At 56.7% G+C, this 23,486-nt stretch overlaps 1 protein-coding gene across 2 annotated transcripts in view; it reads left to right on the top strand.

Annotated features, from left to right (window-relative positions):
- Positions 1–9,932: 9,932 nt before the first annotated feature.
- SH3BP2 (SH3 domain binding protein 2) overlaps positions 9,933–23,486 on the top strand; it is a gene marked incomplete at its 5' end in the record, with an annotated part of 33,508 nt that continues 19,954 nt past the window's right edge. Inside the window, 2 exons of one of the 2 annotated variants that reach the window (XM_081304216.1) lie at positions 9,943–10,083; positions 23,010–23,057. Of the gene's footprint in view, positions 10,084–23,009; positions 23,058–23,486 lie in introns of both variants that reach the window. The other variant, XM_081304214.1, reaches the window with a different exon arrangement.

Here is a 23,486-nt window from a genome sequence, read left to right on the forward strand (position 1 = left end):
GGGCCCAGGTATCTCTCGAAGTGCAAGTGAAGGGGAGCTAAGAGCAGGACTGGCTAGAGGACAGCAGGGAGCCAGGTCCCCTCTGCAGGGCTCCTAGATGTACCTTGCCAGGCTAACACTGGGCACTTCTTCCCAGTGGGCCAGAGGATCTCTGCAGAGATGAGGTTCTGTGTTGAAGACAGAGGACATGGTGTACATGTACATGGTGCTGAGACCCCAGCCCCATCCTACCCTCAGTGCCCAGAGAACTGGACAGAGGCCTCCCCCAGACGGGACACCACATGGGGTTTCTCTGGGGTCTGATCAGCTGGGGAGGATTTCCTGCCAGGTCAGTGCCTGGTGAAGCCCCCAGGGGCAAGCTCTATGAGTGTCCTCTTCCAGCCAGTCAGGGCCCTGGACACCAGAGGATGCCTCTGACAGAAAGAGAGAGACAACAAACAAAAGGGCTACCTGCAAAACAGACTGCTCTGGGAGAAGATGGCTCAGAAAAAACTACTATCATTATTATTATTCCAGGGTCTGGCGATGTCGCCCAAGCTGGTCTCAAGTTTGTGGACTCAAGCGACCCTCCTACCTGCCTCTCAAGTAGTTAGAGCTACAGGACCGGCTCAGAAAGGATCATTGACATCTTTTTGTTTGTTTTTGCGGTACTAGAATTGAACCCAGGGGCACTCTGAGCTATATCCTCAGTCCTTTTTCTATTTTTAAAGGATTATTTCTATTATTCCTTTTTCTATTTTAAAGGATTATTATTAAAATAGAAATAAATTTCTATTTTTAGGATTTTAAGCCCACATAAATACAGTTATCTCATACTAGACAAAGTTGCCAAAAACATACACTGGAGAAAAGATAGCATCTTCAACAAATGGTGCTGGGAAAACTGGAACTCCATATGCAGCAAAATGAAATTAAGTCCCTATCTCTGCACAAAACTCAGCTCAAAGTGGATCAAGGACCTAGGAATTAGACAAGAGACCCTGCACCTAGAAGAAAAAGTAGGTCCAAATCTTCACCATGTCAGATCAGGCCCCAACTTCCTTAACAAGACTCATATAGCGCAAGAAATAAAATCAAGAATCAATAAGTGGGATAGATTCAAACTAAAAAGCTTCTTCTCAGCAAAAGAAACAATTTGTGAGGTGAAGAGAGAGCCTAGAATGGGAGCAATTTTTACCCCACACACATCAGATGGAGCACTAATCTCCAGGATATATAAATAACTCAAAAACACCAAAAACAAATAACCCAATCAATAAATGGGCCAAAGAACTGAACAGATACTTCTCAGAAGATGATATACAACCCATCAACAAATAAATGAAAAAATATTCAACATCTCTAGCAATTGGAGAAATGCAAATCAAAACTACTGTAAGATTTCATCTCACTCCAGTCAGAATGGCAGCTATTAAGAATACAGGCGGGGCTGGGATTGTGGCTCAGTGGTAAAGTGCTCGCCTAGCACATGAGAGGCCCTGGGTTCGATCCTCAGCACCACATAAAAATAAATAAATAAAATAAACATATTGTGTTCAGTTACAACCAATAAATAAATAAATAAATAAGAAGAATAGGGCTGGGGGTGTGGTTCAGTGGCAGAGCACTTGCCTAGCACTTGCCTAGCCCTGGGTTTGATCCTCAGCACCACATAAAAATAATAAATAAAGGTATTGTGTCCACATACAACTAAAAAAATATTAAAAAAAAAAAAGAATACAAGCAACAGGGCTGCGGTTGTAGCGCAGTGGTAGAGAGCTTGCCTCGAACATATGAGGCACCAAAAAAATAAAGATATTGTGGCTATATCAACTAAAACAAATTTTTTAAATGAATACAAGCAACAATAAGTGTTGGCAAGGATGTGGGGAAGAGGGCACACTCATACATCATTGCTGATGGAACTGCAAATTGGTGCAACCAATCTGGAAAGCAGTGTGGAGATTCCTTGGAAAATAGTGGACTGGAACTACCATTTGACCCAGCTATCCCATCCTCTGTCTATACCCAAGGGACTGAAAAACAGCATACTACAGGGACACAGACACATCAATGTTTATAGCAGCACAAGTAACAATAGCTAAACTGTGGAACCAACCTAGGTGTGTTATGAGCCAGGCTAGGCAATGACCAAACAGACTCCATTTTACCCTGAGACTCCATATCAGGTAAGAAATGCTTCTCCCGTGGGAAAGCCCCACCTCTGTACCCATTAATAGTTACCTAGCAATTCTTATACAATGTAAAATTGTTCTCTTTGCTTTCCATATTTCTGGGGCAATGTACCTTGTCAGATTAATTGTCTAGACGTTAGTAACCATTCTCTAACTTATATTCAACGAGGGTCACTTTGACCCACTTCCTTTCTGCTTGCTTGCTGCTCTGCCAACCTGGAAAGTCCTGTGGGAAATACCAATGTACCCATTGCATTGTCTCGTTAACTGCCCAATTCAGCTTCTGAACTTGCTTGCTTACATTGGCTAAACCCCCAAATGTCCCTTTTGTGGTTTTTTGGCTTAAATATGAGGCCAACTGAAGGCGGGCACGTCATTCTGCCCATCTCAATTTTAGAGAGTAGAGTGTCCACTGCTGGCCAGCAATGAAGGCTTTATTGGCATAAAACTGTGTGGTCTGAGAGTTATTTGAGGGTCTCAGTGTAATATTCGTTTTGGTATAACAGATGCCTTTCAATAGAAAGAAACTATGGTATATATACACAATGGATTATTACTTGGCATTAAAAGAGAATAAAATCATAGTATTTGCAGGTAAATGCATGGAGTTGGAGAATATCAAGTAAGTGAAGCCAATCCCCCAAAAGCCAAAGGCTGAATGTTCTCTCTGATAAGTGCATGCTGATCCTGAGTGGGGAGCATAGGAGGAATGGGGGAACTTTCTAAAGTTCAAAGGGGAGGGAGAGGAACAGAGGGGGCGTGGGGTAGAAAAATGTTGGAATGAGATGGACATCATTACCTTAAATACCTGTATGAAGACACGAATGGTGTGACTCTACTTTGTGTACAACAAGAGAAACGAAAAACTGTGTTCCATATGTGTACTATGAATTGAAATGCATTCTGTTGTCATGTATAACAAATAAATAAATTTTTAAAAAAGATAGGATTTTACTGCCAAACATGGTGGCACAGGCCTATAATCCCAGCAACTCCAGAGGCTGAGGCATGAGGATCACAAATTCAAGGCCAGCATCAGCAATTTAGTGAGGCACTAAGCAATTTAAGAGGCCCTGTTTCAAAATAAAAAAAAAAAATAAAAAGGGCTGGAGTTGTGATTCAGTGATTAAGCACCCCTGGGTTAAATGATCAGTACCAAAAAAAAATGATAGGGTCTTGCAAAGTTTCCCAGGCTGGCCTTGAAATTGTGATCCTCCTGCCTCTGCCTCCCAAGTAGCTGGGATTACAGAAATGCACCAGTGATTATTGATATCTTTAAGAAGGAAGCATAAAATTTTGTACATTTTCATGAAAAAAGAACTGGGCACTGGAAAGAAGGAATATTTAGAGAATACGAAGAGCTGTTGAAAATTAAAAATACAGTGATAGAAACTGAAAATGCAGTACAAGGTTTGAAAAATAAGATTGAAGAAATCATAAAGAAAGTAGAGCAACAGAATTGAAAGAAAAAAAATTGAAAATGAGAGAAATATCAGCATCATGAGCATGCCTGCAATCTCAGCTACTACTTGGGAGGCTAAGGCAGGAGGATAGCAAGTCTGAGATCTCAAAATAAAAAGCGAACTTCTGGGTTCAATCCCCCAGTACTGAAAAAGGGGAGGGAGGAGAAAGAAGGAAGGAGAGAAAAAAAGAAAAGAAAAAGGTGAAAAAAGGAGAGTGGAATATTTGAAGACCAGTAAAAGGAGGTCTAACCCCTCCACACAAGGTCTAGAAAGGGCAGGGAAGACACCATCCAAGAAATAATCCCCCAACATTTCACAGGCACTGACCCAGTTTCCAGGTTCCACTGAGTGCTCAAACCAGGGGAGCAGAGTTGCACACTTAGCTTAAGGGCCACCAGAGGCAACCCTGGAGTCAGGGGGAGAACAGGGACTGTACAGAGGACCAGGCCCAGAGTGGCACCAGGATCCTCCACAGAAAGGCAGAAACTCAAAAGAGGATGAATAAAAGATCTCAAAATTCTGAGTTAAATTATTTCTAACCTAGAATTCACACATAATAAACTATTAATCCCCAGGGAGGGTCGAAGAAAGATATTTTTAGAAAAATAAGTCCCTCAAAGAAAGTGCTTCCCTTCCCCCTTTCTCAGAAAGCCACTTGTGTCCCTCACAAAGAGGGAGCCAGGGCTGGGTTGTGGCTCGGCGGTAGAACGCTGGCCAGCATGAGCAAGGCCTGGGTTTGATCCTCAGCACCACTTATGAACGAACAAGTGAAGGTACTGTTTCCAACTACAACAAAAAAATAAATTAATTTTTTAAAAAAAGAGGGAGTGAACCAAGAAAGGGGAAGTGGTAGGATCTGGAAGCAGGGGATGCTACTGAGGCCAAGGGAGGTCCCAGGTGAAGGCTGTGTCCAAGCTTAGAAAGAAAATCCAGTCGGAACTGATAGAATATCTGATATGCTGGAATATTTTGGGAGATTTGAACAGAATCTTGGCAGAATTTGGAGTTGGATTAGTAGTAAAAAAGCAAAACAAATTAAGATGACATTTATTAATTCCAGCGAAAATAAGAAGGTGAGCAGGAAAGGAGAGTTACAATGAAAAGAATTGGTGTGGTATGATGACGTCACGCCCTGATCCTGGACCAAGCCAAGGGCACTGTGAAGGTGCTGCAGCAACAGCGAGCGTGTCAGCGAGCGTGTCATCTGGAGGTAGCAGAAGCGCCAGGAGACACCTCTGGCCATGGACCCCAGGCAGGTGGGTGCTGTGTATAATTTTGAAAGACTCATGGAACCATGGAACTCTTCAAACGACATGCACTTGTCACCCTCCTGCAAAGCAGAAACTAAATGCAAGCTACACTTAGGGGCTGCCCCCAGCTTTGCCTTGGTTACTCAGCAGGACCAGAACACGTGTGCCTCAGGGCCACTCTGCGTGTGTGTGCGTTCCCCCACTTAACCTTACCTCCATCCCTTTGTTTAAGTGTTTTTGTATTCGCTTTTCTTTTCTGGTCACATCCAAGTCACCATATCTGCTGGCTCTTTCTTTTATACTCTGAAGTTGGTCATCTGTACTTGTGGTCACTGCACCACAACAGGCCACCTTATGTCTGTGACATGTGGCCATCTGTATTTTCTTTTAGTATATGTTTTTGAGATCTTTATTAAGTCTTTGAAGTGGCTGAGATTTACTTGAGGATCTCTCCCCGGATCGTAGCTAGGCATCCTGACATTATTTAAGAATCAGTTGGGGGCTGGGGATGTGGCTCAAGTGGTAGCGCGCTCGCCTGGCATGCATGTGGCCCGGGTTCAATCCTCAGCACCACATACCAACAAAGATGTTGTGTCCGCTGAGAACTAAAAAATAAATATTAAAAATTCTCTCTCTCTCTCTCTCCTCTCTCACTCTCTCTTTAAAAAAAAATTCTCTCTCTCTCTCTCCTCTCTCACTCTCTCTTTAAAAAAAAAAAAAAAAGAATCAGTTGGGCTGGGATTGTGGCTCAGGGGTAGAGCGCTCCCCTAGCGCTCCTGGTCTGGAGTGTCTGATAAGCATGTGGCCTGGTGGGACCTGGGTTCGATCCTCTAAGCACCACATAAAAATAAAGACACTGTGTTGTGTCCATCTACACCTAAAAATAAATATTAAGGAAAAAAAAAAAGAATCAGTTGAGGGCTAGGGCTCAGTGGTAGAGTGTTTGCCTGGCATGTGTGAGGCACTGGGTTCAATTCTCAGCACCACATACAAATAAATAAAATAAAGATCCATCAACAACTAAAAAATATTAAAAAAAAAAGAATGAGATAAGCGGTCTTCAGACTTTTACAGAATGAAATAAACAAAAGCAGCCCCTCTTCTGTATGGGTCAATTTGAGCCACACATGGGCTCTGCAGACAGACTTCCTGGGTGCAGACCCCAACTCCTCAATGTAAACCAGAGATTTGGAGGTTTGTCCCCATGGCAATGGCGATTTCCTGGGCAAGGTTCATGGTGAGTGACCAGGTGACAAGGTCAGAGTGCCGCTTGGCCAGTCTCGGGATGACCCTCCTTTTACAGGCTGTGAGTGAGGGGGCTGTATCAACTGGTGGTCTGGAGTGTCTGATAAGCATGTGGCCTGTGGACCTGGATTTTCTGATATGAATTTGATGCATCTACGCACCCTGTGCTTCTGAACAACTTGATAAGTCCACAGGTGGTCATTCTTACTATCACAAGAAGTAATTCAGGCACCAGTTTGTGCCTTACGGTGGTGCTGGGCAGATGGTGCTTGTTCACTTGTACAACAAGGTGTGGAATCTTCCAGTTAGAGTCAGCACTTAGAGGCAAAATGGAGTAGTGACGGGTCAGGCACAGCCTGAAAAGTGGTGCTCTGCACCCCATGGAGCCTCCCGGGAGGGCGCTGCCGGCTCTCCAACCACCTCACACCTGTCCCAGAGCCTGTTGTCCAGGTCTAGCTAGGGAAAGATCTGGGTGGCTGGTGGACGCCGCGGAGAGGATGTGGACCTTCACGCAGGGAAGACCAAGGCTTCCCCTACCCTGGCTCTGTGGGCTTCCCCTTCCAGACCCCAGTGCCTTCCTGGAGGTCACGTGGATGACAGGGTGTCAAGAGGTGGGGGGGAGTGGAGGGGAGAGAAGCCTTCTGTGTGTGCAAACTCTCCTCCTCCACCGTGGGCCGGAAGCTCAACCCAGAATAGAACAGGCTGCTTTCATGTTCCAGACCCGGTTGTTGCAAGGCCTGAGAGCAGGCGGGTTTAGATGTAAAAATAGAAAAGGGGCATGTGCGTGGGCCGGGCCTCCACCCACGGGGTTGGTGTTTTTAAACAGAACTTCCTAGGAGGGTGTGCCTCCCCCTGTCATTTTACATAGAAAACTGACCCAACCAAACCTCTTGGAGGGCAAAGCCAGCAGCCAACCAGGGCTAGGGGTGCCGGGCAGTCCCACTTGGGGAAGAGAAGAAGATGTGGGGGGCTGAACTGGGAACTGCTGCTCTGTACTCAGGGAGTCACGGGGGCAGGCGCAGCCTGAGGACTGCTGCTCTGCACACCTAGGGGGCCTGATCTATAGGGCTCTGGCTCTCTGCCCTCCAGGGCTGAGCTCCTGCCAGAAGAGCTGCAGAGGTCGTCGGGCCCAGCCTGGTCCCACTGTCCCCAGAAAGCCTCTGTTGACATTGTCAGCTGGTGGAGAAGCCAGGCCTGTCCTCGGCACAGGAAGCAGTAGGCACGAGAGCACATCAGCTGGAGTTGACCACCAGGTCAGACTCTGAGCAGGACCCTGGGCTGAACAAGCCTGGGGACCCAGAGCTGACCAACAGGGCCCTGGCCCAGGGAAGGACATGGGTGGGCATCAGGCAGCCTCAGGCAGCAAGACGAGGCATAGAGGAGGGCCTGGAGGGCAGAGGGACTCGAGCCTGGAGTAGGGCTGAGACCTGAGCAGACCTGGGCACGATAGCCTCCCCACCTCTGGCCTGCCACACAGGTTCCCGTGAACCACCCTCTGACCCTGTCCCCTCTGCTGCTCTCACCTCTTCCCAGCCAGGGCAAGACCAGTGTGAGAGGGCCACAGTGGGAAGGTCTGGGATTAAGGAAGGCCAGGGGCCCAGAGGGCAGCTCCTGCCTGGGCCAGATCCCTGGTGTGTGTGCTTTTAGCTTAGTCTCCTGGCAAAGGACCAGCCCTGGACCCTGTCCTCACAACTGGGCCACCTCCTTCCCAGACTTCTCTTCCCAGGTAGATGGTCCCCCAGTGAGCTCACCCTCAGCCTCTCTCATCCTTTCAGTGCTCCCTGATGGCCAGGGAGTTCCCAGCATGACTCCTGCCAGCCTCCCCTGGGGTGGGAACCTGCCCCTGCTGTCCCTAACCCAGCAGACTTTGACCTTGGCCCTACCCAGGAACAGCCCTGCCAAGGTGAGGCAGCCTGGTAAGAAGGTGGTTGGTCCACCGTGGGCACATCCTGTGGATGGGAACAAGTGAGAGGGCAGGTTCATAGACCCAGCATCCTCTGGATACGGGAACCCAGTTAGATAGCACTGACTGAAACCTCGCCTTTCTTTGAGCTTTTCAGGTTTGGCTTCATCTATTATTCATCCATCAACCATTTATTGAGCTCCTACTGTATTCTGGGTAGGTGTTTAGCCCTGTGGTGTAGCAGTGGCCTGGGCCAACATAGGCCTGCCTCTGTGAGGTGACCTTGTTGGCACAACCCATCATTCAAATCCATGCCAGGGACAGGCACATGGGGGACCAGATCCCTGTGGGCCTCACCTGTGTGCCCTTCCCACGGTGCTCTGCAGAGGCTTGGTCCCTCTCTGTCCAGCCAGGGGCCTTGCCTCCCTCTGCTCACTGTACTGGACCTGCATCCTGCACACCCTCCCCGATGGGGGCTAAGTCCTCCTCACCCATGCCTGTCCTGCCGGCTCTGGAACCCCCGAATGCCCCCTCCTTGGGCCTCAGCCTCCTGCAGCTCCTCACTCTGACGGCTTCTATGAGCCATCCTGGGCATCAGCCAGGGCTCCCTCCTCCAGGCTGGGGTTGGGCTGCATGGGAGGAGAGGAGTGGCCCAGTGGTCAGAACCTCCAAGGTGACTGACTCCAGTGTGTCTCACCAGCAAGGAGGTATATCCAGGAACCAAGTGTCCCCTTCTGGAACTGGGAACTTCAGTGCTGGGCAACCTTGGGATAGGTGAACAGTGACTGGGCCCATTCTCAGTCCTGCTACTATCCTGGACTTCCCCTTGATCTAGTCTGTCTGCCAAGGCCCTCAGGTGTCTCAGCCTGGACCATTCTCACCCCGTCCTTCACCTGCTGCTAGTCAGCCCCTGAATGCCCCTGTCCCTGCCTGCTCTGGAGTGGCCATCCAGTCCCTGTCTCTGCTGCCCTGCCACACTTGGGTCCCTCAGGCCCAGCACATCAGGGCAGATGTTGGTTGGCCTCCCATCTGGGTAGGGCCTAGCCCCTTGTCCTGCCCCCTGCTCCATGGCCACCGGCCATATCCTGTCCTTCTTCACAGCTTCCTGGGCTCTGGGATTCAGGATCTAGTCCCCATCCAGATCAAGTTTAAGCAGTAGGTGGCTTCAGTGGAAGGCTCCAGTCTTCTGCCAGCTCAGCATGCCTCACTCATCGCCCAAGGACACCTCCTCTCCAACACTGGCCTGCTCCTGAGGGCTCTCCCAGGAAGTCATTTCTTCCTAGGAAACCCCTTTCCCCCAGACTCCTGCCCCTAAACAGGGTTATCTGGGTCTACAGATGGATTTGTGCCCCACCTCCTCCCCACCTGGGCAGCAGCAGAGAGGCCTTGGTGCTTCTGCCCTGGTCCCAGCTGATGTCTTACTGCAGTGGCTGAGAAGTGTACTGGAGGCTGTCTGGAAACAAGAACAAGAAAGCCCTCCCCAGCCCTCCCCAGTGCCCCATCCTGACTCTGGACCTGAGTCGGACCCACTAGGCAGGGTCGCTGTCTCCCCCAGGGTCAGGATCAAGGGTTGAGAGGTGGCCAGGCCTCCTCCAGCTGGGCCCCCAGGTTCGAAAGGTGCGGGGATGTCATGGGGGAAGACACGCAGGAGGTTGGCACTGTGTTGTCATGGTCTCGCGCCTGCATTTAGTGAGCACCTCCTGTGTGTCGGACGCAGACCCTGTGCTTAAGCAGTGCCCACCTTCTTCTCTCGGCGGGGGCGGGATGTGGAAGGACCAGAACCACCGGGATTGCTAGCTCAGCCGCGGTGTCGTCCAGGACTGGGCCCAGAGGCCAGGGGGCGGGGCGCCCGAGAGGAGTGGGGCGGGGCCTGGCTTCCGGGCGGGGCCCGGGCGGGGTTTACCCCCGGGAGGCGGAGCCTGCAGGGCAGGGCGGCGGGACCCGCGGGGCCGGCGGGCGGAGCGCCTGGCAGCGGGCCGGAGCTGCGGCGCCGGCTGCCGGCCGAGCGCTACCCGGACGTGGTCGCCGGGCGTGAGGAGAACTCGGCGGTAAGGCACAGCGCGCGTCTCGCCGGCCGGCCCTGGCGGGCGGGGTGCGGACGCGTCCCCCGGGCTGGCCGGGTGCCGGGGCGGGTCCTGCCGCGGGGCGGGAGCCGGGCGGTCAGCCCCGGCGCGCGGACTGACCTGGACACTGCCGGAGGAAGCGCGGAGCTGGGTTTCGGTTCCGGAGCCCAGGGTGGGGACAGTGTGTCGCGTCTGTCCCGCGTTCCCGCCGCCTCCCTGGCAACTGCCTGCCGCTGGGTCCCCTGCGCGCGACCACCTGGCGGGACCTCCACAGGCTCAGGTGGGGGTTTGCTCCCATCTCTTTCTGTCATCCAAACTTTGCCCCCCTGGCGCGGAGTTCTGAGTCTCCGAGGGGATGGCCGAGTGGCTGGCAGCTTGGCGTGTCGGAGTGCCGGTCCGGTCCGGCAGCCCAGCCTGCTCCGCTCGGGGCCTCGCCCCCTCTGGAGGGGTGGAGAGCCCGAGCCCTGTGCTGCCCCCTCCACCACCCTGCGTGTGCTCAGTGTGCTCATTCCTTGATAGTAGTGCCTCCCATTTGAGCGACCATGCCGAGTGCCCCTAGGAGGCCAGTGAGTGCTCCAGATGGGTTGCCTCATGAACAAGGGTGTGTGGTCTTGCAGGCTGTGCTCATAGCCAGGACCCTGCTCAGGAAATGTTCTGCTGCGACCATGACGAAATGTGTGGAATTTTTTCACAACGGTCTTGAGGGCAGAGCCCTGGGTGCTGTCCTGGGCTGGGAGAAGGTTCCTGGTTCAGGTCAGCCTGGCATGACTCCAAGTGACCTGGGCAAGACTGCCAGGCTGCCTCAGGCCCCCAGGGTCAGAGGGAGTGCTGAGCTCCACTGCTTTCTCTGTCCTTGACCCAGACACCCTGGCAGGGCCCCAGTGGAAGCCCAGCCTTGGGGCCCGCATCCATTGCTCCTCTGCTGGCAGAAGCAGGCCTGGGATGGAGGCTCCAAAGGGCTGAGGACTCTGTTCACCTCCCCTTCCTGCCCCCTTTGCACCCACTGGCTCCCTGCCCCATGTTGGAGCACACCCTGGAGATGGTCAGGCCAGAAGGATGGACAGGTGGGCAGTCCAGTCCAGAACTGGTAGCAGGATCATCTGGGAAAGGGTGATGATAGGGTACCTGGCCTCTCTGTGGAGTCCCCTGGGCCTAATGGGCAGGGAGGAGCTCACTAAGCAGGCTGGCCTGAGGGAGACAGAAGAAGGGATCATGGGCTGCAGGTCTGCTTTGGCCCTTCCTGTTCACATGGACAGAGGAAGTAGGGTGATGAGCCAGCCCCAACTAGCACCCCCACTTGGAGGCAAGCACACACGCAGGTCTACAGATGGGAGGCCCAAGGGTCAGGAGAGAGAAGATAGCCAGCCTTGGCCACAGAGGGTCTGGAAGGAAGAGCTGGGTTTGAGTCCAGGGGTGGCTACTTGCCAGCTGCATGTTTTGCCTAGGAGCCTCCCACACTGAGCCTCCATTGGCTCATCTGCAAGACCAAGTGGTGAGCTTCCAGCTCAGGGTGTCTGAGCACCAAGGACTGCTGGTGGCATATGGTTGGCATGGAGTCACTGTGAGCCACTGAGGGTGCTTTCTCTGGTCCTAGGCTGCTCTGTATCCTGGACAGACAGGGCCAGCTGGGGTTAGAGTAGGTGAAGAGCCAAGCCTGGAGAGGCCTGGGGCAAAGGGCAGGCTTCCAGGTTCCTGATGTGGGCAAAGCCCTCACTCCATAAAGAGTGGCTGGTGTTGGGGAGCTACTTGGGACCTCCCCGGTTCTTTCCTCAAAGCTCCATTGTGGAGACACCAAGGGTCAGTGACTGTGGCAGACCCTGCCCTCTTCTCACTGGCCAGTGGCCTCAGAAAGTCCTGGGCACTTTCAGCTCTTTGATAACCTCAGGTGGTTTGTGTGGTACTGGGGGGAGGGAGTAGGTGGTTGGGCAGAGGTGGGCAGCTGGGGAGCTGGGGAAGGTGAGGTCTGCAGGCAGGAGGAGGGCCTTGGAGCAGGGTGGGCAGGCACAGAGGCAGGGATGGGCTGAGCCAAAGCAGGGAGTGATAATGAATCCAGGTGAGTGGAGTGGCCTGTGTACACCAGATGTGGCAAAGATGTGGAGGGGCCTGGGGATCAGTGGAAAGAGCCCTCCAAATCCTGGAGTCCTCTCCTCAGAGTAGGCCTCTGGATCCCTCCAATTACCATTAGGGAGAGGACAGGATGAAGCCAGAGAAAGCATATGCCTCCGGGCCTTGGTCCAGGAGACCTGAGCCTTCCAGGCAGATGATGCTTCCCACCCTGTTTTCTGGACTGTAGAACAGGGGCAGCAGTCCTGGCCTGGGCCACACTGCAGGACTCAGGCTCAGTACCAGGCTCCCAGCTGCTCATGAGCTCCAGGGGTGTGGCCTGTGACACAGAGGGCCAACTCGGGGCAGCTTGGCTCAGAGTGAGGTCCTCCTGGGCATGAGGTTGCGTGGACTTCCAGGAGGGGCCGAACTGCCCCAGCTGCCCTCCCCGCCCTCCTTCCTTCTCCCCAGGCACTGCAACTTCTGAGGTTACAGCTCCAAGGCCACCAGAGCCCCCCCTCTGCCCCCCATGGAATCGCCAGCCCCAGGGTCCAGAGGTGGCTGTCCCACAAGGGTTGGGCTTGGTGGGTTCCAGTCATACTTAATTGATCCTTGCCAACTGGCCTCCAGGAAGAATGTGGTTTTGGCTGTGACAGTGGCCTGGGGAGATCTCAGGCCCTGAGGGAATGGCAGGACACCTTCATGGTATCCACGCCCCATTCCCTGTGGCCACATTGATTCCGAGAAGTGCCCTCTGCTTCCGGTGAATCACAGGTTGTTGTGCGCTTGCTGAGCCCAGGGTGGGGCAGCCCCCGCCAGCACGCCTGCTCCAGGTGGTGCTCAGCATGGCCAGGGTTGTGCTCCCTCAGTAGCAGAGGGCTGTGCCGGCTCCTGCACCTTCCTTGCGGAGTCTCAGAGCAGGAGCCATGCATGTGAGACACAGAGCTTTTCCCAGAAACCAACGGGGAGCTGTGTTCCCGGCCTTGGGAGCAGCCTGTGTCTTTGCCCTCCAGTGCCTTGTGACATGGGGTTCAATCAGGTTTGACTCATGGGATTATCAGAACAATTAAATGAGATGCTATGAAGGAGTCCTCCCTGTGGGCAGCACAGGCTCGGTGAGAGGCCCACCAAGGCCATATCCTCAGGCTTGGCGGGGCCTCCCTACCCTTCACCTGCATGGGTGCGCAGTTCCATTTCCGGGAGTGTCTCCAGCCTGGGCACAGGTGCCTTATACTCTAGTGTCATGTTCTGTGGTATTAGAGAGCCATCCCTTTGTCCCTATTCCCTGGCCTGCCGCTGGAGCCCTGCCCATTGCCTGAGCCAGGAGTAGGGGTTGACCAAAACCTGGTCCTCACTGCTGGCTGTCCCTAACCTAAGTGGGAGAAGTCAAGGGCAGTGTGGGGCGGAATGCTGGGGCGGACCTTGGCTCTGCCTCACAGCCTTGGGCATAGGGCAGCACCACGGCCTGCCTCTGGGCAGAGCTCCTGCAGCCCTGTGCCCTTCTGTGCTGGTTCCCTGTGCACCCGTTCAGGATGAGGCCCAGGCTGCAGGAGCAGACAGGCCCACAGGCCAGAGGGCAGGACTTGCTGGCCGAGGCCCACAGGTAGCAGCTCCGCCTGTCTGGCTCACTTTGCCCTTCTCCCGGTCAGAAGCAGTTTTTGTTCAAGATATGTGTCCTTCCTGCTTAGTGCTCAGGGGACCCTCCTTGGCTACCCTGGCCCAGGCAGTGGTCACTGTGTGTGGTGGCCTGTCTGCCCTCCCCTCCTGCCTGGGAACTCCTGTGACACAGGCTCTGAGTGCCCAGCCCTTGCAGTGTCTGCAGGTTTCCAGGGGACAAAGGCCCTCCCAGCCTCCCTCCTCGGTCTGGACCTTCCTGCAGGCCTGAAGCAAGCAGCAGGCAGCACAGCCCTCTGCCAGGCTCGCCCCCCCCAACCCCCCACCCCCCGTGTTCAGCTCTCCACGGGGCATTGGAGACAAATGCACCCCATCATCCTGGAAGCTGCGCCTGCCCAGGTTGGCGGGGTTTCCAACCAGATCAAAACAGGTTGTTGTACTGTGGCCACCGCCTTGTGTGAAGCTCTCCAAGTTTCCATCACAGGACCCACCCCTTTGCCGGCTCCAGCTGCTACCTGGCTGCAGGAACCCAGCCACTCAGGGGCTTGGTCATGGTGGCCCCTGTAGCGGTGCAGCAAAGGAAGCGGGGAGAGAGCTGCCAAGCCTGAGGTTCCGGGTGGTCCCACCCTGAAGGGAAATGTTTCCTTTCTCCTTTGGAAAGGTGTGTTGGGGCCAGGATTGGGGTCAGCCTGGCCTCTCCTGAGCCGCCTGCCATAGAGGGGTCCTGGGTGTTGGGTCCTAAAGAGTTGGCACTCAAGGTAGGTGCCAGGAAAAGTGGGATTTGCAACCACTGGAGGAGTGGTGGAAAAGGAGCCAGAAGAGCTAGCCTTTGACCCTGAATGGACAGGTGAGGGACACAGCCTGCACAGGGCTGGGCTGGAGTGGGCAGAGGTATGCCAGGAAGTAGCCTCATCTTGTCTCCCTAACCCTAGCTGCTTCCTCCCTCCCATGTGAGGCCAGAAAGGGAAGTCCCTTCTGGAGGAGGAGGAGCCAGCGGCTAGCACTGTCCCTCTTGGTCCTCCTCTGGCTAGGCAGGTCGTGTGTGTAGAGACTGGTGCTGGCAGGCAGAGCAGCAGTCAGCTGGGTGTTTGATTTTTGCAGTACTGGAGAATTGAACCCAGGGGCTCTACCCCTGAGCTACACCCCTAGCCCTTACTATTTTTTATTTTGAAACAGAGTCTCATTAAGTTGCCTTGAACTTGGGACCCTCCTGCCTCAGCCTCCCAAGTAGTTGGGATTATGTGCCAGTTAGTTGGGTGGGTTTGACCAAGCAGGGCAAAGGATGGAATCCCCTCTGCACAGGTCAGGAAGTGGCTTCCTCTGCCATCAGCTTCTGCTGTGTAAAACCTCCAGGAGCACAGAGGTGACTGTAATGGGATGCAGGCACCCTTTGCAGTATCTGGGCTGGACAGGGACAGAAGTGCGGCTCATGGGGTTTCCAGGGGTGGGGTTGCCCACTCAGTTGCCGGGGGTTGGACACATGATAGTGACCACTGGCAGCTGTGCACAGAGCAGGCCTCAGAGTTGGCACTAAGCCATGAGACCTCCCTGCCCACTGGAGCTGATGGGCACTTGGGGCCTCAACCTGCTGCTGGAGTCCCTGCCACCGGTCATCTTCACCTACCCAGCTTCAGGTTGCACCCCTGTGCCCACTGGTCACTTTCCTCCATGAATTCCTCCCTATCCTACTCCTTGTCTATCCAACGCCACCCAGTAGGGATGGCTCTGGGGGTACCTTACCCAGCACTTTGTGCCTGGCAGCCTCCAGGGTTAGGACCCCCAAGGACAGCTCCTTGACATGTGGGGGAACTATTCCAGGGTGAGGCTATAGGGGCAGAATCTCTGGACAGATCTTCCTAGGGGCCCTCTCCAACTAAGCTCTTTCCATTCCAGACCCCAGAAGACCACCTAGGAGGTGGGGTGTGGCAGGCCTGAGGAGGCGGCTTCCGAGAGGAGGAGGGGCCCTGGCCTGGCTGCACCCCCTGTGGCCCCAGTTTCACTTGATATAAAGTTGGGGAGGGACAGAGCCCACCTCTGAGCACACCTGCCATTCAGGCCTGGCTTTGAAGGTTTGCCAGTTGGAGAAGGGACTATCTAAGATCCGTCTTCCCATTTTCTCAAGGATGTGACCAAGAGGGCAACGTGCTCTGGCCAGTGTTGGACATACCCACTCCAAGGGCAGGAAGTTGCTGGGGAAGAGGGTTGTGAAAGGAGCTTCCCCTTGGGCAGGGCCCCTAGGCCAGGGTTCCTGCCCTCTGGGCCCTCCGGGCCAGCTGCTCCAGGGCTGCCGTCCCAAGAAGTAGGACAAGACCCACTCCAGGGCCTGCACCAGCCTCCTCAGAGGCAGTACCCAAGGTGGTGCCCTGTGGTGCTCTGAGTGGGGCCCTGGGGAGCAGGAAGAGGGCCCAGGCCGAGTCAGGGAGAAGGGATAGAAGCTGGCGGGTGGGCCAAAGGCATGGAGATCCCAGCAGGGCTGGTTGTTCTCAAATCTCCCCTGGGGTTTAGGGACCTTGGCCCTGCAGTGAGTGGCTCAAGTGGCCCAAGGAGACCCAGAAGGGGCTTGTGCAGTGAGGGGCCTCTGGAGGCCTGTGGGTGATAGGTGTAGGAAGTTCAGAGGGCCAGGATGGGATTAGGGACCTCAAAGAGGGGCCCCTGGGGATGGGATGAGGAGGCTGACTCTGCTGAGACTGGAGGGACATTGGGCCCTGGAGATTCTGACTGTCCCCGGGCCAGCCACCCCCACCACCCAAGTTCAGATGGCTGGTTTGCTGACTGATGGTGGCCTGGCCCCTGGCTGTCTTCCTGGGGAGGAGGGGGCCACACCCCACACCTTAGGCTCCACTGTTGACCTGTAGCCCTTGGGCCTTGGGGAACCAGTACTTTGTTGAACATCAGATGGTCCCACTGGGCAGATGACCTGGCCAGCCAGGCCCTGCACCTGGGGAATCCAGTGATGCCTTCTGAGGCTCCCATGTTGGGTGGGTTGGGGGTACAGCATAGATGGGCAGATAGATGAGAGAGCCCAGGTTTGCAGGGTCTTATGACCCTGATGTGGTCAGGGTCCCTGATTGGACACATCTGCATCTCTGACGAAGGACCAGGCCTGGAGAACCTTCTCTAGGGAACAGGCTCTGGGAATGCCCAGAAACTGTGTTGGGGAATTGTCACCTGGCCTGACCACAGGCATCAAGGAGTCTCGGGGTGACCTGAGCTGGGGACAGAAAAGCAGGCAGGAGTTTGTGGGTTTGGACAGCACAAGGAGGTCAGGGAAATGTCCAGTGTGGCAGAGCACCAGGCAAGGACCTTGAGCCCTGAGGACAGGCCCAGCTGCTGTGAGAGCCCCTGGTGCTGTGTCTAAGGTGGGCACTCAGAGCAGGAGGGCTGGGCACAGGGGCCTGGCCTGGGAAGGTGGACAGGGCAGGGGGCTGGCTGGAGCTGGTGGAGGAGGAGACCCATGCCCTCCTGTCCCAGGACTGGGCCAGACTTCACTGGAGGAGACTGGGGGCTGGGCTCCTCTCCTGCCCACCTGGGCCGCCGCCAGCCCTTGTCCTCACAGCACCTCTGAACAATGGAGCAGTGTGAGGGTGCCTGGGAATGTCTGGGGCCCATGCTGAAGGGTGAGGGCAGGAGCCAGTGGCTGTGAGTCATCGTGTCCACTGACCAGGCCCGGGAGGCTCTGGGGTTCCCAGAGGAACAGGCTTCTCTCAGTTCCCCAACCTGGGGTCTGGCCTGCTGCTCCTGCTTTGGGCCTCTCAGCACCTCTTCCTGTGCTCCTCCCAGCTCCTAGCTCCTCTGTCCAGCCAGTGCCCCGGCTTCCGTGGCTCCTTTCCACTGCAGCTCCCGTGGAGGGGCTGGCCTGGCTTCTGAGCCCCCTCCAGGGGTCTTAGATGACCCAGAAGTGAGGGTGTAAGACGCAGCCTAGCACAGAAATCGAGGCTCCCAAGAGCCCACGAGGTGTGCACCTGCAGTCCCAGCTGCTCCGGGACCTGAGGCAGGAGGGTCCTTTAAGTCCAGGAGTTCAAGGCCAGCCTGGGCCACATTACAAGACTAAGGAACAAATATAACAAAAGACAGAGAAGCTGGAATGCAATAAATCCAGTGCCAACTGGCCGACACGTCAACATGGACAGAACACCCTGAAAACAGTTTTGAGATACTGGTGTCAGAGATAAGAGGGGAAAAGCCAGGGGTCCCGACAGAAGACACCTACCCACCAGCGGGCGAGCGCAGGGAAGGGCCCTGCTCTGCTGACTCAGCCCTGGAGGGCCTGCGGGCAGTGGGCCGGAACACCCTCTGGACAGATAGGGTACTGAGTGGGATTCCTGGGCAAGCGAAGGACCTGGGGACATAGTGGTGCCAGGAGGAGCTGAGATTGGGGGCCACGTCTGGTGACGTGGGCCCTGGTCCATGAGCTCTTCTGGTGAAATACTGCGGGTGCAGCTCTGAGGAGCGGAGGTGGCTTTGTGGGCCAGAAGGAGGCTGCCACGGCACAGGAGAGACTGAAGTGTCGTGTTCAAGCAGCAGGTGGCAGGTGGGCCCAGGTCGGAGCTGGTGGCCCTGCACCTGCCCTGGGATGTCCCCCAGGTGGCAACAGTGTGGAGGGCTCATGCAGGGCCCAGCCCTAGAGGTAGCCGGCGCCCAGGCAGGGCCCCCATTGTGGTCGACCTGACCTCTGCCATGGGCTCTGGCCAGGACAGTGGGCTGCACCTCGACGCCCCCTCCCCACGGCACACTGGGCATGAGCTTCTTGGCTTCTGCGTACAGTGTGCCCCTTTGTTGTCCCTTGCTCTGGGGTTGGGGCTCAGCAGGGTTCCCCTCACCAGGCACCCTGCACTATGCTGGCTCTGCCTGTGGCAGAATCCCCATGAGCCTCATCGGGCCCATTAGAGGTGAGGAAGAACTTGGGGAGTGAGGAGAGCTGGTCTAGCGCATAGCACAGGGCGCAGAGCAGGGATGCAACCCAGGCCTGCGTGGAGCCTGGGCCCAGGAGCTGAGCCAGGGCAAGTCAGAGCACCCATCTGCCCATGCTGGGCATGTCATGGCCTTCACAAGTGGTTCTGATGTGCCCACCTCTCTCCCTCATGTCTGAAGTTACGCACCTTCTCTTTCCCTGACCCCAGGACCTTTGCAAAAGCCTTCCTTTGAGACACTGCCCATGTAATCTCCTTGCTTGGCTAGCTCATGTAGAAGATGACTTTCAGATCACTGGCTGACGTGTCAGTGTCTGGCAGAACGGATGTCACAAGGCTATGAGTCAGAAGAGGCTGCTTCCACAGCAGATTGGTAGCCCCCGATGGAGGATGGCAGTGGCTTGGATGCTGGGGTGCAGGGTGTGGTATCTGCCCGCCTCTGTCTTGGTGTCATGGGAGCGTGGGTGTGGGGAAACACTTATGGGAGACAGGCCCACTGCACACTGTGGTGAGAAGCCCCCTGGTCCTGTGTGGCACCCTGCCCTGCGGCTGTCGGGCACTGCCCGTGTGCGTGGCACTTCCTTCTGCTGGAGTGTGGGACCCGCTGGGCTGGGCTGGCAGCCCTGGATGCCATGGTTCAGGAGACCGAGGCCTGGGTCCTGAGAGCCAGGCTGGGCAGGGCCAGGACATGGTGTGGGCCGCGCGGTCCCAGTGGGTGGGTGGCTCCAGCCATGCTGGCTGGTGGCCAGGGTGGCTGCCCGCTCTGCCTCAGCCTTAGAGTCCCCGCTGGGAGGGCAGAGGGCTCGCCTTGGCGGCTGACAACTGAGGGCCAAGCTGCCTCCTGGCCCGGGGGTGTTCCTGGGGCTCCCTGGCCCAGCTGCCTTGCCTCAAAAAGTGACCCCTGTGCCTTGGCCTCAGCAGGTGGAGAGTCTGTCCCCAGCATGACTGATGTCGTCGCAGGTGTCCCAGGAGGGTGTGGTGGCTCTTGCCCCCTCTGCAGGAGAGCAAGCTGGACTGTGGGTTCTCTGCCCTCAGAGGAGGCTCCCTGTCCCCTTCTGGGGCTCCTGACAAAGGTGCCTGCGGGTTTCGCCTCAGCCACAGCCCCGGAGACAACAGGCCAGGCTGAGGGTGCGGGTGCGTGGTCCCGGCAAGGGAACGTCCTGCCCTTGCTTTCTCAATGCAGACACTGAGGCTGGAGAGGTGACCCGGGGCCCAGCCCTGCTTCCTGGGTGCAGACAGATTCCCCTGGAATGAAGAAGTGGGGGTACTTGGGCTGGATGACTGATTTCGTTTGGCAAGTGACCCTGTGCACTGGGCGCCACAGGCACCGGCTGCTGGAGTGTAGGTGACCTGAGCTCGTGCTGCAAGCCAGTCCTGGTACGCGTGTCTCGCAGGGCACTGTGCAGGCTCTGGGGACGCACAGAAGACAGACAGGTCCCTGTCCCCAAGGACTGATGCCAGGGTGGGACATAGCCCAAGGGTGGGAAGAGGAGCGTGGAGGCGGCGGGAGCTGGGAGGAGGTCCCACAGACAGGGCAGTGGGCTGGGTGAGGGACCTCTGGGAGGGTGGTGCCCCAGTGGCCGGCTCTGAGGGTGGAGGCGGACAAGGGACCAAGGCTGGGATGTTTGAATGGAGCTCTGACCCGTGGGGATGAGGCTGATGGCGCCTCCATGGGCCAGCCCTTAGGGTGTGACAGGAAGCACTGCTGGACTCTGAGGTCCTCCCCCCCTGACTGGCTTGGTGACAGTGTTGCCAGTGGAATGCCAGGGGTCAGATGTCCCTGGAGTAAGCCCACCTACCTCTCGGCCAGGTGGCCCATACTGGAGCTGTCAGCCCTACTCATCAGACGAGGAAACTGAGGCCCAGAGTGGGCCGCAGGTCTGGGAGGAGGGGCCTGAGTCGGGTCTGCACCTTGTGCCGCCTGCCCACCGAGGTCCTGCAGGTGGAGCAGCACTCTGGAAGGGGAACCGTGGGCCAGCAGGACGGAGTGTCCTGTGCTGGGCTGGGGCTCAGGTGGCGGGCAGTGAGCCCCAGGGGCAGGCTGCTCTGTGGGAACTGGGGGGCCCACGGCCACACTTGGGGGCTTTTCTCAAGCAGTTGAAGGGAAACACACCCGTGTTTGTGGTGAACTCGAGTGTGAATCCTGCACCCTGCCTCTGGCTGCTGTGGGAGGTGGGAGAACAGCTGGGGTGTGCAGCTGCCCCACCAAACCAGCCCCATCTTGCCCTCAGGCCACTGCCACCGGTCGTCAGCTGGGCCTGGCATCTCCCTGCAGCCACCACGCAGTCCTCCGGGCAGGACAGAGCTCAGCACCGAGTGAGCCAGGGAGACGAGGGCGTGCTCCCTGGGGACTATCAGATGGCCTGGCAGAGGAAGGCCCTGGTGGGTCCCTTCTGGACGAGGACAGAGCGTCCCACTGTAGAAGACCCAGCCATGTCCCCTGCTTGGGCTCTGCCCCCCAGAGGCCCTCTTCCTACACTTCCCTCAGTTCCCTGACCCCTTGGATGGGGAGGGAGTGGCATGTCCTCCACGGTGGGTGGCCCTGGGATTCCCCGGGGCATCTGGACCCCAAGCACACTGTCTTTGGGGAGACCAGACCACTCCTAGGTACTGGCACCTCTCCACTGTTCAGTGAGCAGCCTGGCACACCGACCAGTGCCATCTGGTGGCTTGTCTCACCCAGCAGAGGTCCTGAGGCAGGGCAGGGCGTCAGCTGCAGCCTCACCAGACACCAGTCCCTTGAAAGACTCTTGTCGAAAGTCCCACCACACAGGTCCGCCCCCACGTTCTGAGCTCCGGGGATGCTGTCACTGCAGAGCAGAGGTGTGGCCTCACCTGGGACCGAGCCTGTCTTCCATCTGTTCATCCACCCACCTCTTGGGCTCTAGGGATTGGGTGGACCCAGGCCCATGAGTAAGGATGGACACCTTACGGTGACACTGGTGGCAGCGCGATGCCATTGATGTGAGATTCCAGAGCAGGGGTGAGGTTCTAGATGGTTCCACCAGAAAGGACAAGGGCTTTCAGTTTCTGGGTGGAGACTGTAGGTGCTGGGAAGGGGCAGTGTGGCCCTGAATGAAGCCCGCCAGGGGTGCGGGACAGGTGAGGGGCCTCACCCCGACAGCAGGGCCGGGGAAGCAGCCTGGCCTCTATCCACAGTGAAAGCAGCCTGGCTGGGCCGGGGAGGGAGGCCAGCGAGGGGTGGGCAAGTCTGCTGAGGGTGGGCCGAGAGTGGCCTGCTGGGCTGGTGACCAGCATGAGAGCTGTGGGAGGCAGGTGGCTGGACATCAGGGAGGCCAGCTCAAGGGTGCCCGGCCCAGCTGGACACAGCTTCACAGAGCCTTTCCCTGACGGCAGGCCAGGAGGTGTGGTCAGATGCGAGAGATGCTGCTGAGCATGCTGGGAAGGGACTCGGAGAGGCCTCTGTGGATCTGCACTGGGACGCCCAGAAGGGCCGACCCCCAGGGAGGGAGCAACACAGATATACTTCTCTCATTCCTGGAGCCAGAGGCAGGCCACGCTGCCTCCCAAGGCTCCGGGGAGGACTGTCCCTGTCTGCCCAGTTGCTGGGGGAGGCTGGCCTTTTGTGGCTACTGGGCTCCCAGCCACATCACTGCGGCCTCTTCCCCATGATCACATGCCGTCCTCACCGCTCATGTGCTGGGATGGTTGTCATTGGATTTAGGGCCCATCTGGCTCAGGCAGAGTGACACCTCACTTAACTACATCTGGAGGCCATGGGGTCAGAGGTGGACATATCTGCAGTGGGGCCACCATTCAGTCCAGGTGCCACCAGGACCTGAGCAGGGCCCTGCCCTCTGGGCCACTCCCTCCCTCTTTCCAGGACTGAGTTTCCAGGATGCTGAGTCTTGCCTCACTGGGCAGCAGGCAGAGTGAGGCTAGAGACAGGAGGGGGTTGGCCAGCAAGAGCCTGGGCGCTGGTGGCCCAGGGCGGGCCCAGGCCCTCTGGGAGGGGTTGACTTTCCCCAGGGGGGTCTCCCACCCTCCCTGTGCCTGGAAGGCCCTTTGGCATGCTCACATCTGTAGGCAGCCAGCAGGTACCAGGCTGGCAGGGGCCCCGGGTGCCAGGAAGTGGGTCCCAGTTCCTTGCCACGGGTCCCTGACTGGGGGCCAAGCAAGCGCCTTCCTCTCTGAGCCTCAGTGTTCTCCGCAGCTGAGTGCAGACGGCGACAGGGCCAGCCTCGGGCTGTGGGTGCTGAGATGAGACGGGGCTGCGAGGCGTGAGGTGCCAGGGCAGGGCGGGCTGTGCCTGCAGCAGACACCACCGCACTGGCAGGCAGAGGTCCTCAGAACCCAGCGTGAGCGTGCCCTCTTCTTTTGCAGGCCGACTCTGAGCCCCTGCCCTGCCCTCCTGTCAGTTCCTACCACCTGGTAAGTGTGCTGTGCCCGGGGGCGGGAGGCGGTCTCTGAGCCTGGCAGCTTGGGACATCAGCCAAGGGTGGGAGGATGGAGTGTGGCACTCAGCTGCTTCACTCAATCCTTGCCACCCAGCCACACACGTCTCTGCCGGTGTGGGTCATCTCCATGGTCCCCAGCCCAGGGCGAAGGTCACGGAGTCACCATCTGGGTTCTGAATATCCTCTGGCTTCAAGAGTGGGAATGACATTATTGTTTGCTGCAGGGATTAAATGAATTCTGCCTTGGGAGGAGATGGGAGGGCTCTTGGAGAAACTGAGGCCCACAGCCGAGGGGCTTGCAGAGGCCACATAGCAGCTTGGGACTCCTTACCCAGCCTCCCTCTGGAAGGAAGGACTTGGGGAGGGGGTCCAACATGGGCCTGCCCTGCATGGGGGTCCCTCA

The sequence above is a fragment of the Spermophilus citellus genome (genome assembly GCF_964194105.1).
Source record: "Spermophilus citellus genome assembly, chromosome: 8".
Lineage (NCBI taxonomy): Eukaryota > Metazoa > Chordata > Mammalia > Rodentia > Sciuridae > Spermophilus > Spermophilus citellus.